Source organism: Poecilia reticulata, linkage group LG6 (genome assembly GCF_000633615.1).
Source record: "Poecilia reticulata strain Guanapo linkage group LG6, Guppy_female_1.0+MT, whole genome shotgun sequence".
Taxonomy (NCBI): domain Eukaryota; kingdom Metazoa; phylum Chordata; class Actinopteri; order Cyprinodontiformes; family Poeciliidae; genus Poecilia; species Poecilia reticulata.
The window spans coordinates 20,739,282-20,752,341 of NC_024336.1; the positions used below are offsets into that span (position 1 = coordinate 20,739,282).

The 13,060-nt window shown below is 39.5% G+C and overlaps 1 protein-coding gene and 1 long non-coding RNA gene across 2 annotated transcripts in view; both read left to right on the plus strand.

Annotated features, from left to right (window-relative positions):
* Nucleotides 1-3,676: 3,676 nt before the first annotated feature.
* Nucleotides 3,677-6,659, plus strand: LOC103466285 (uncharacterized). Its single transcript, XR_533932.1, has 3 exons — nucleotides 3,677-3,916; nucleotides 5,961-6,059; nucleotides 6,154-6,659. It is a non-coding gene; the product is annotated as an uncharacterized LOC103466285 (long non-coding RNA).
* Nucleotides 6,660-9,555: 2,896 nt separating this feature from the next.
* The window catches only part of smpd3 (sphingomyelin phosphodiesterase 3), a 63,831-nt gene continuing 60,326 nt past the window's right edge, over nucleotides 9,556-13,060 (plus strand). The window contains exon 1 of the mRNA XM_008411768.2: nucleotides 9,556-9,755. The gene's annotated coding sequence lies outside the window, so the exon portion shown is untranslated. The remainder of the gene's footprint in view (nucleotides 9,756-13,060) is intronic.

Below are 13,060 nucleotides of genomic sequence, written 5' to 3' on the forward strand. Positions count from 1 at the left end.
TTTGACAACCTGCTTTAACAAGATCTGCTGACCAGAACCTGCAACAGAGGGCAAGAATCAACCGCTAGCTACAGTGGACAGACTTATCTCGTTCTCATCAAAGTTGTGTGTTTCAACTCTAAGAGGAAGTATTGTAATGGCTACTTTGCACCCTTAAAGTTCACGGATACAATCTGTAATGTCAGATTTCCTGCTTAGCATGTTAACAATATGTTCTCATTTGTAGTTGTTCAAAGCTCAAGCCACTGTTCAGTTCATCTTGGTTTACTTTGCTGTCCAGAGCAAAGTAAACCAAGAGATGTGAGCACAATCTTTTGTAGCTGTATTTATGATTCAAAGTGACTCACTGCAGATTGTAAGTAAATGGCTAATGTGGGACTTTATGCATGTTCGAAGGAAGTAAAAAACAGGAATTTTGAAGCCAAATAGTAAAGCTAGGCATTTTTATTTTAACTAAAATGAAGCAATTTTTGTTTTCAGATGAAACTTCAATCAAATAATTCCCACTAGGTCRTATCGATAACAAGGTAATAAAGGTTTTTAAAAAGCAATCATCCTATCAGTAATACAGTRAAATTCACTGACATGTTCTTTCACAAAAGTTTATGAAACCTGTCTGCATACYTGAGTGATTCATTTTATCCACCTGCAGTCATAGAAATAAACAAATGTGATTATTTGTAGAGGTAAGCAAAGACTTTTARCAATGTCGTGTATGAAACCCCCAAAAACGAGTTTGACAGGTCTAATTGTGTCTTTGCTTTCAATTCAATCTGTTGATGRGTGTRACGATCTTCACGTATTATTTAGAATCACATCACATCGTCGGCATATAAGTTTGTGTCATTTTTATTGTGCTATGTATCYTGGGATATGTTGATCAATCAGGATTTAGACAGATATTTAATCCCAAACAGACTTCTACGGTGTTGCCTTGCATTTTCTCTATCCTACTTTTCTCCTCTACTTTTGTCTCCTTCTTTCCCTCTTGACCGCCTCCCTCATCTTTCTCCCTTTTCATTCTGCATCACTCTTTCCCACACCGACTATTGGATCTCTAAGCAGGTAGCATGACACAGACGAGATGGCAGCAGCTAATAAAATCTGTTTTTCACTTTTTTGTTGTCAAGCATGAGAAACATTCAGTCTGTTCAAGAAAATCCAATTCGTCAGATAATAGAAAATAATGTTAAAACACTGTAATACGGCGTTGAAAAATGTATCCAAGAAATTAACCAGGTGTYTCTGTAATAATAATAATAATAATCCAATATTCTGAGATAATTCCTCAAATTCCTTGTCTTCTTTTTTTTTTTCGTTTTAAATAACTAAAATAATCACATTTCTTTTCATGAGGAATTGTGAAAACCTTCGCATAACGATGGTCAGAGCCACCKGGTTATTATCTGTTATTATCTGTGGAGCTATTATTACATGTTCTCCTTTGACATTTTTCAACATCACACCTATACTTTGCAATTTGTGCATGATAGTTCCAGTCGCTGCGTGAATCTGATCTCTGATCTCTCAGAATTTCCCTCATTATTCTTCATCTTTCTCCACCAGACTCAAATATAAGCAAAATATCTATTGGGGGACATTAGTAACTGTCTCCCATAAAATAACTGATGGACAGCATTCTTATAGATTTCAACACTAAAATGGAAAACAAAACAATCATTAACCCCTGGATTGATACCACAATACAACACTTGGRATCTCATAGCATTACTCTGTATTTGGTGTGATACATAACGAGGTCCATGCACTGCCTTAGTAGTATTAAATAACTTGAAGTGCATCCAAATTGCAGCGTTTAAGCTGTAGTGAACATGCACCAATGCCGGCATCCAAATTACCATGAACCGTACAACCTTTGCCAAAAGCTTTTTAAACCAATGAGGGTCAGTTATGTGTAATAAGCTGAAGCAGGCAGAGGAGTGAAAACACTTGGGGAGCGGCTCAGCTCAAAGCCTCTTTAATCTCATAATCTTTAATAGAGTAGCTCCTGTTAGCTGGTTTTGGCCCCGGAGCAGACGTCCACGCTGCCGCTGCTCCTCTGTTCCTGTCCATTATCACCACATCAGCATGCACAAAGACAGTCGGTGCAGCATTTGTTTACACGCGCAGGCCAAAAACGTCAAGAAAAAAGTAGGATAAAGTTGACTCCTGTTGCATCCCAGATCTAAAATAAAAAGAAACGTTTGACTTAACTGGATCACTCAGACAGAGGACACGTTTCTGCCTTGTCTCATCAATGCTAACCACACGCTGTGCCTGCTAATAAGAAAAAACGTTCCAATAAGAAGACTACTCTGTCATCTCGCACTTACCTGTCATATCWACAAATCAAGGGCACCCTTTAGTCTCTTTTCATTTCTGCAGCTCCGCAGGGTCTAATTCTCTTCTGAGGATTCCCATCAGCCWACAGCTGAAGCCCYGHTGCAGATTTTCATCCTTTGATTCAAAGACTGAAACAAGCTGAGAGCTYGTCCTGCTGCGTTATCTGCTGCTTTTTTCTCTTTTTGTGCACCATATCCTCATAGAAATTAATTCCCAGAAATAAAATATACAACCTACAAAATGTTATTTTTCCAATCTCACTTTCCATCAAGCAATAAAAGGTGTAAGATCTGAGAAAGTTCAGAGCTTTGTTGTCTGATGCCAGATTTGCCCACTGCAATGTTCATAGCACAATAACAGAGTGGAGAAGAAACCTGATGAGTGCAGAGTCAGCACATTTCAAGTCCAGGTCGATAAATCTGAGCTGYAACTTCACAGCAAGCAGCTCAAAAACCGCAGGAGGTGTTTGACCACCAACAGGTCTCATGCGCCTCTCCTTAGTGTAGCTCATCTCTGTTTAGACATTTCCGACTACTTTGCAACAAAAGTTAATGAGTTCACTTGAATTGTATTTCAGTTCTGCAGGGTTCCAGGTATGAGGCTGAAACCTGTACCCCAAAGAAAGTGGTTCTGAAAGTATTGATGCATGGAGACTGAAAATAAATGTCAGCCACTATGCTTTCCAGATTTGTTGGTAAAAARAATTAYTTATCCTTCACCTATTTACCACTGTGTCAGTCTTCCATATTAARTCCAGATACACTTAATTTAATGTTTATATGAGAGCACACAATGTGGAACGTGTAATACAACACTGACTGTAGTTCTTTAAGAGAAATAGATATTAAAGAGATACATAGAATACATTCAAAGACAATTGAGGACACAACATTCAAGATTGCAGACTTTTCTTTACTACAAGTTCCTYTATTGTATCTGTATGTTTGGGAAACTTGTTCTGTGTTACTGATAATTATGTGCTGTAAAAGTTRTCTGGGAAAAATAAAGTCCTCAATTTGATAATTTCACCTGTTTGTTTTTTTTTCCAAGTTACTCTGACACAAACACAACTAGTGACACAGCAAGGCGTTGGGAGAAGCAGCAAGGAGATCGGGAGCATCAGAAACGAAGAGGTGGAGGAAAGGACCAAAGTTAATCAAGGAGGGAATTAAATACCTAACATTCTGAGATCTGAAAGGAGGGACAATAGAAAGAAAACCAGAAGTAACTCATGCTTGTTTGACKCTACTCTGCTATTYCTTTAAAGAAGCTCAGATGAGCTGCAGCTGGAGCTTGTTACCCATCCGCCTGCTTGTAAATGACACACACACACACACACATACCTGCACCTTGCCTGGTGGATATGACATTATTTCTCTTTTAAGTGAGGGCTGCCTTAAAGTTGTCATGAAGTGATCTGTGTCTTCAGCTGAATGTGTTGTCTCCTGAAGTGACTGAAACTCATCGGCGTGTGTATTTGGACCGGGCTCTGTGTAAGAGGATAATCATCCGCATTAAGGAGAGCTGCCAGGGAGCGGACACGGGGCAGCTTCATGGACTGAACACATATCAGGTAGATCCACTTTGCAACAGTGCCACAGAGGGGAAAAAAACATTTTTCGATTATAACTCAAACCCTGAAAGTGTTATGCTGGCTACCTTTTAGTTACTTTCAGATCTCATTCGTTAACAAATATSTCATAATGAAGAAGATTTGTATAAATATCCCTTTTTATGCTAAAGCAGGGCCTCTACCTTTATCAAGGAAACATGCAGACCTGCTGTTAATGCTTACATAACATGTCTGGTCGTCTTTAAGAGCCCAACTACACCAGGTCRCCCAGTGCCGCTTCCTTTGTGGTGCTGAAATGATCCAGAAAATATGTAGAAAATTTTTCTGCTTTGACACAAATCCTGTATACATCAGCAGAAAAATCAGTTTTGTCCTGTTAAAGGTCTKTTGTGACAAATGGTTTCAGGAAAATTGGCTTTTATCTCGTGTGTTAGTGCGAAAAACAAGCTAACGGTGGTCAGTTTACAGGGCTAAACGGGACTGAGTGCAGCACGATGGCTGTTTCTCTTACATGTTGGAAGGTGCAGTCAATACCAGCCACCTGTCCGCCCCCACTCTCAACCCCTGGCTGGTTATTACATAACGAGAAGCTCTTCACTATCTGATGGATCAATCTGGCTGACTGTCAAGCCTCAGCTTCCTCAGCTGCCACTAAGGAGCTGAGAACGGCATTTTCAATCTGCGTTCATKCGGCATACGGTCTCTGGAAGCACGCTGAAGTGCTTTTAGATGATTTGTTGAGAATAAACACACACACAGGCTCAGGAGCGGGCTGAAACACAATGAGGACTTGTTATAGTCCTTCAGATGAATAACTAACCAGCCCCAAAGCAGCATGTAGTCCCGTAGGCTTGTTGGACATGATTCTTACTTCTCAAAAAGTCCAGTTATTGTCCTCTATGGGTAATTGAGTGAGTATGTGGGTTGGCATAAGAAAGGCACAAATTTGTTGGCTTGCTAAATCACAGAAAATGAAGGTCTTAGTATCTAAATGATCTTCAGAAAAAAATTGTGAGCATAGTCACAAAGAAGCAATCCTGTTGCAACTACTGCAGGTGAGTAAAGTCCACTTCTTCATTCAAGACTGAATCCCACACCACAACACCAAAGATCAGCCAGAGCCTGGATGKTTTTTTAAGGGTCCTGGGACAGAATATAGCAAACCTCTGGCCATTCATAAATCGCAATGGGACATGGAGATACAGTGGAGAAGTGAGATTTGAAAAATGTAGCCACTAGGAGGAACGTTTCAACATCGACACCCTTCCTTTCAAAATAGTAATGGCAGATCAGTATAGTGATCATGTTGATGACCAAACAAATACATCAAAATGTAATTTTAATTCGATTTTAGATCCTGCTGCTTTCCAAACCATAAATCTCTAGTACCTCGTTCTCTCAACCCGCCTGGCCCCTTTGCACGTCAGCTGATGCACTGCTGTGTTTACATCCTTTGTAAAAGTAGCAAACTGACTTCTGCACTCGTAGCAGTAAAAACAAAAATCAAAATGGACGGCAAATAGTTCAGTCAAGTAACTACCATTTAACACCAAATGGCAATAAGTATCACATCACCCATATGCGTCTTGTACATAGACAACGGCGAGCTCTGTGCTTGTTGTTGGAGTAGGGCTTCTTGCCAAATTATCAAGGTGGAGTACWACAAACTCCTAWCTACAAAACAGCAGATTTTTATTAATGCTCTGAGATGCTTCAAATGGTAAGCCATGTAAATTTGGGCTCTCATTACTGTAGTTGGATTGCTTCATCTTTGTATTTCTGGTTTCTATGCTACATATGCTATTGAGAAGGTGTATTAGATGTTTTGCATGTTCTATTTTGTCTTCTCTTCCATTCAGCAAGATGTTGTTGTTTTGTCATTATAATGATTCATCAATATTCATCATAAATATTAAAACCTTATATATTCAACTTTAAAGTCATGGGTTTTGCAAATTGTGTAAGTTGTTTGGCTGTTTTTCCCCCCCGCAGATTTCTTGTACTTGATCTCGTCTTAATCCCTGTTTCCATCTTGAATTTTCAGGAAATCAGAGGRTTTTGTCTGGTGACATAGATTCTCTTGAAAAGGATTACTGTCCTCTCTTTGACTAACTGAGGCCAGGTGCTGCTCACATACTGCATGGTAAATCACCTTAGACACTATCTGACTCACAGATCACAGAGCCACAATGATGTAAGCCCCCACAATCCCTCTTGTCCCAAATTTATTATTACAGCTCTCTTCGTCTGTCTTCGCTAATCTCCTGCAGCTTCTGTCTGCAGGCCTGTCGAGGACTCCGGAGGTCGCCCTGCAGGCTCTCAGCTCTTGAATCACTGAACTAAAAGCTCTGATTGCCAGTGTCTTGTCCTGTTTATCTATCTAATACATCCTCCTTTTATTTCAAATGTCAAAGTTGAAACCTCTYAGGAAAAGATGCTCCTGTTTAGTTTAAGGTCATTAATGTTTGAAATATATCTGAGAGCAGAATCATCTAGTCAGAGCATCGTGATTAATTTGTGCTCATTTCCTTGCTGGTCCGTGGAGAAGTCATTACGGCACGTTCTTGTCGCATTGGATTTACTGCAAACATGAACTATCAACTGCAAAAGCAATTTGCCGAAGACTGCTGGCTTCATTTTTTATGCACATTGGAGTCACAGGATCATTAAACAAAGAACCATTCAAAAATTCCTGCAAAATTTTGCATGTGAGAGACTTGAAATTGTTCAGTAAATATTTTATAGAGAGTTAATTAAATATGTTTTCAGTGAGAATGTTATTTGATTAAAAAAAAAAAGAATAAAGTATTTTAATGCTTACTGCAAAATCTGCACTTTTCATTTTGTGCTTTCTTTTAGATCAAAGTGAGATTAAAATCAAATTTTAATTTTGATGACATATTTGTAATTTAAGTTTAACTGGTTTTGAATCTACAGATTATTTCTTATTTCTTGTATTGAGGAGGATCCAAACAAAGACGGAAGGTAGAMGATATCATGGTGTTGCGTATTTTACTAAAATAATTACCAAAGAAATACAACGATTTGCCACTCTGCAAAAGTAACAAGTGAAAAACACAGAGGAGTTAAGTGGGTGACAGCTGGAACCTGACAGCAGCTCAACACAAACCAGAAGTGRAAATACTGGGAGGAGTGACATGTGAATGTGAAATAGCTGTGAGGCGAACACGCTGAGACACGAAGGGAGAATTATTTTGAGGAATAATAAATATATATATATATATATGTGTGTGTGTGTGAAAATGACTAGACTCAGAAAAAACACAGGGGTGAGTACAATAAACAAGACATTTCAAAGTGCCTAAAAGACAAACACAAGAATTCACCAGGAGACACAAAACTAGATATGAAAAACTACATAATCTAGTTTCTAAACTATTTTAAATGGTAAACAAAGCACTAACTCTTTAAAATAGGAAAGGAAACCGTATCGAGTGAAACATAGAGATGGTATTTGTGTTCAAGTGGCCACGGGAAGACAACCTGTTAAAAGGGTCTATGAAGTGCAGCCTGACAGGAAGTGAAAAGACGGCAGCCACCTCACAGAGTACCAGAGTCTCACACCTCTGCATTTCCAGCCGCTGGAGTGAACACAAACAGCACAGAGAGCAGCTTCAGGCTGGTCACTTGTCTCTACTCACAGTTTCAAAGAAAAAAGGCCTTGAGAAGTGCAATAATTCGTTGACCAAAAAGGGTGAAGAAATGATTCAGGTCAATAAAACAACAGTAACAATAATTCTAAGCAAAATGGATGGAGAAGATATTGATCTGAAACAATGAAAAGAGCTGCTCAGGGCTTTTCTGTTGATTAGTCAATACTCATTTTTACAGTTGCTTTTATTGTTTCTTTATGATTAATTTATCCCCAAACTCTTCTCTAGCATTCAGCATTTCTTTTTTGGTTAGAAAACGCTCCTGTGTCCATGGATGGGATGCACTCACAGGCAGGAAGGTGTCTGATCGTAGTTTTTTGCAGATCAGCAGGTACTCAGCTCTTTGTATCTTGGAGACAAAACTCAACATTAATCAGAAGAGTTGAAGCATCTTTGTTTCTGATGTGGTGGCATGACAGAACGGGCGTTTACAGTAATGAGAGAGTTGCTGTCGTCTGTCGTGCTAAAGAAAGAGCTGAAGAGAAAGGGAAAAGATTCATTTTCATGGTTCATCATGTGCTCCACCCCATGACCCATGATCATGAGATATGGGTTGGCATTCTGGATTTCAAATTGCTAGTCTTCCTGAAACAAAAATGTATCTTAAAGGGCAGCATGTTTTGTTTTGTTCTGTTGTTGCTTCTGAAACTTAGACTGATTCACAAGTACATTTTAGACAGGCTAGATTTTGTTTGTCTGTTTTTGAATCACCTAAATTAAGCAAAAGAAAGGATAAATGTGCCAGCACTTGATCAGATTCTAAAAAAAGGTCAGGGTGGGGTTCTCAGCACGAAAAACAGCAAGCTATATGGAAACTTGAATTAAGAGAGAGGAAATCAAGCTGCTAGATGGCCCAGTTAATCATCTGGCTGGAAACCAAATGGAAATTCATGAAAATAACCGAGTGTCAAAGTTTATGCTGTTTATGTTTTTGAGTAAAATCAGCCCTCTCCAAAATAAAATGCATTTATCCATATAGGAGATGTCTTGGAGGTAAATAACCAAAAAATATTTTCTACTTAATAACTGTCACTAAATATGTTCAGTGTTTATTTCACTTCATTACACATAAGTTGTTTTCTTCCTTGCTTCCTTCCTTCCTTTGCTTTGAACACCATGAACACCAATAAATGTCATCACCTACTTGTACAAAATTATCGCTGTCACACGATTCACAATTCTTCTTTTTGATTAGATTTAATGTTGAAGCACAAAATCAATCATCAACTTTTTAGTGCATTGRTAAATCCATATTGATGGAAAAAGCTCATAAAGCCAATATAGAGTAGAATCTGCAACAGAGTTAGGGTGGAAGTAGTTTTGTTTCAAAGATAAGCTGAATAGTTTTCTTTTAATCTCTTTGCAGCCAAGATGCATATTTTGCTGCACTCAGCTGTCTGACTCTAGGCGTTATTCTGTGTCTGTGCAGACCACAACCTCTTAAAGCTTACTGTTCGCCTCTCTGAGTTTTGTGACTAAGGCAACATGTTCTGCTGTATCATCTTTTCAGCTTGGTTTATAGCCAGCAAGTAAAAGGTTCATATATCGCTTCCGTAACAGAAAAGTGACCWTGGTTTTCTTAATTATCAATATTTTCTTACTGATGAATTCACTGTATTAGGAGAGTCAGACTGAACCACACTGCATTTATTGTTGAATTTTCATTTACTCATGCAGCCAGACATTAAAACTTAAATTTTAGAAAAGATTTTTWAAAAATACAACCAAATTAAAATGCACCAACAAACGTTGAAGACAATAAATAACTTGAAATGCWAWAAATGAAATAAAATAAAGGAATAGATTAAGAGAAGGAACGTTTCATGGAGTCACAATCAAGGCATGAGTTTATTGATAACTTTGGCCCCTCCTCTCTGTGAGTACGGGGGGCGTGGCGGCCGTGGTCGCTAGGAGAAGTGGGCGTGGTGTCGTAGCCATGCGGTGACGTCAGCGGGAGCTGTTCAAAGCAGTGTGGTGCTGAAGAGAGCACTCTGCCCGCCGCTCAGACAGCTAGCGGGCTCCGGCGCACCGTGGCTCGGTCGGCTTGCTCTAAAACTGCAGGGAATCGGCAGCTTCGTGGACGCGGACGTGGAATTTCCCCGCACCGAGGACCCGGTCTGAAACCGAAGCTCCTGTGGGAAATGTTTTTTTTTTTCCCCCAACAAGTAAGCGGTGCATTTTCTCTCCTCCTCCGTATCGGTGTGTGTCAGAAACCATTTGCGGGGGGSATACTCTCCAGCTGTAACGTTATAAATGCTAATAAATCAGAAATTGTCTCGTTTTCTGTCTGATTTAGACTGGATTTTTGGCGGAAYAGTTGGATTTCAGGAAACGGCTCTCGGTTTTAGTCTGTGTGTGTCTTCCAGCCGCGCCTAAATCTTACCTTGTGTCTGCCCGGGTGAAACATTTGACTCGTATTTGCATAATCCAGCAGTCAGTCGCCAGACATGCTCACTCTCTCTACCTGGCTTTCATACACGGCCACTCTGCTGGTTTCATTTTCACGCCGTGCTCTGTCCACCTTTTGGCTGAGGGTACTGGGAGTAGTGGTCTGCTACCGGTTGGGTTTCTGGATGGCTGATGCAGCAGCTTGGAGCAGAAAGTGAAGAGAATCTGCTCAGCTTAGTGTTTCCTCTTTCTCTACCAGAGTAGATTTAGGTGCGGCTTCTTCTCTTCACTTTTTCTTCTTTCTCCTTCTGTTTTTTTGTTCCTCGTCTCCGCTGACCATTTCCTCATCTTATTTCCATCTTTTCATTCCTCTCTCTCAGTTTSCTACACCTCCCCCATTTTTATTTTCTTCCGTTTCTCCATTTAATACCCTTTCCAATATTTGCTTCCACTTTCCTCTCCATTTAGCTTCTTTCTGTTTGTCTCCCATATGCATTTCCCAGTCTTTTTYCTTCCTCCATCACCTATTTTTGTCTCATCCCCCCGCCTCTCCCTTCCTTATCTGAGGTTTTATTGCCTTAACTGATGTTGTAAAAACACACACAGTACAGCCCGTAAAACTGCTACTCGTTTTGCCCTAAAACAAAGTGAATGCTAATCAGTGTGGTTATTACTTTGATTTAAAGAGTGCTYAGTTCTCGTTTCTTGGTTTATTTAGTTATAATGTTCCAACACAGCTGTGTATTTATTTGAGTAACAGGAAACTGTGTTTTCTGGAGCATTGGAAGAAATGCTAAGGGTGAATATTGTGGATTTTCAAAACCTCCTCCTTCATTTATCTGCCTAATCACGGTCTCACAACTATTTGGGAGTATTTACACAGATTACAGCTGACCAATCGAAATGTTCCCCCAGCTGAGTTCTAGATCCTTGCAGCTCCTCCAGAGGTACAATACACATTTTGACTTCTCTGAGGAGTGTTTTCCATGCCTGCACATATACGTGGACCGCCATGTCTTGGTCGATTTGTTGCTGAGCCAAACTCATACATTTCATTTCAGCACTTTGTTAGAYGTTCAAAGCTCACAACATTGTTTTAAAACCTAACTCTCTATTAATCCTCTCTGCAACTTGACCTCTGACCTGTTTGGTGTGCTTCTACCATCTTTGTTCACTATTTTTTTATTACTAGTGGCTTTCAGGACAGCTAGATTTAAAATGAGCTTAAAATACACATTGGTGCTCTCTGTTTACTTATTAGATATTTTATGATGGCAATTAGTTGCACTCGATTTTGTTAATGGGCGCCAGAGTGAAAAAGTTAAAACTTTTATTTGGATACTCTACTTGCTTGGCTGTTGCAGTGAAGAAATAGTTTGCACTGGAAAAATGCTTTTGGCGTTTGTTGATTTGTTCAACATATTTCGGCTATTCAGTTTAAAACCAAGCAGCCGGTTTTGCGTATTCAAGATTTTTTTCAAGTGTGAGACCAGTCAGCTGGAGGATCACTGGAAGTTCATTACCTAGAAGTCATAATAACATTATTGAGCTCTTTGCTTTTCCAACAAAGATGCTTTGGCTGTAGAACTGAGGCATTTTTGTTCTGTTCAAAGCTCAAAATCCCAACGGAGCGGTCACTGAAATGAAGAATAAAAAAGAAWTTTTCACTGATTACATTTGAAAAGTACCATCTACTGAAACACTGAATGTCTATGGGCAACTCTTTTTATACCTGCTTAAGCCTGGCCGGTATATTTTTTGTCTGCTTTTGCTTTTTATAGGCCATGTTCTGGTGCTGCACCTTTATAAAGAAAAAMAGGAGCCAAAGTCAAAAGTAAAAGTTAGAGAAACCATCAGAGAGCCTGAAAAACTATTGATCAGTATCAGTTTGGCATATAGCAAAGGAAACATTTTTGCCTTATTTGAAGCAAAGCACAAAGCAATGAGGAATGACTCAGTGCTTTATGTGGATGAAGAGGAGTTTCATGCTACTCCGTGTGGACTGAGATCTGGGCCTGTAGCCCGACTCTTCCTACATTCCCCTAATCATCTATGTATTAAAGTAATCCTCCGCATTTAACCAAAACAACACTTGCCTTAGCCGCTGCGGCTTATTTATTATACTTTTTGGCTTCAGACCAACATGTCGGAGCAGCAGAAGTCTTTGCAATATGCACACGTCTTGAAACAGGATCTTCAGACTAACCTCCTCAGTCTGCCCTGCATGACATGTCTTCATTTGCCAGTTTGATTGCTTAACTCACCTTCTGTTTGATATGTTTTTAATTAGAGCTGTGTGTTAGTCACACGTCTCCCTGATGACTGTGTGTTAATATTTGAGTATGTGTGTGCGTGTGTATGCGTGTGTATGCGTGTGCGTGTGTGTGCGTGTTTTTTTTTCAAGTGTCACTCTTGAATGTGTAATTTTTCAAATAAGTGGCTTCATTAAACTCAGTGGAAACCGAAAGCTCTGGTGATTAATATCCCAGAATGAGCCAGAAGGCATAATAAGCGACTCTGATTGGCCGCTGTGGCTGCATGTCGTGCTGCCTGTTCAGAATCGTGCAAGGAAATTACTTCATTTTTTATAATGCAAATCAACCCCACCTCATTTAACAAGCCTTTATGTAATGGGAAGGCTTGAAAGTTTGTGTTCCTCCTCTTACTTTTCATCCRTGCAGCACAGAGGGTCTTTGTCAAATCAGCCAGGTGGTTTTGGTCGATTCGATCAGCAGGTGGGGGGCTGACCGGGGGCTCGTCTGGGACACCTGATAGGGCAGGATCTGGTTTCTCAGCCTCTGAGCAGGTGCAGAAACATCAGGGCTGCCTAACTGTGTATAATGTGGAGTAATGTTTGTYATGTTTAGAGACAAAGGGTTAAAGCTGCATACCTTACAAAGACAGTATTTGAAAAATTGGATGCAGATACTGACATTATTGACATTTATGTCATGTTTTCTAAATCTGTTAGTTTGATTTCTTTTATGTATTTTATTTAGTTTTTATTATACTTTTTGTAGATATTATTTAATTTTAGTTCAGTTATTCTGAAATACTTTCTTTTGTGTAATTTGTATTTTTT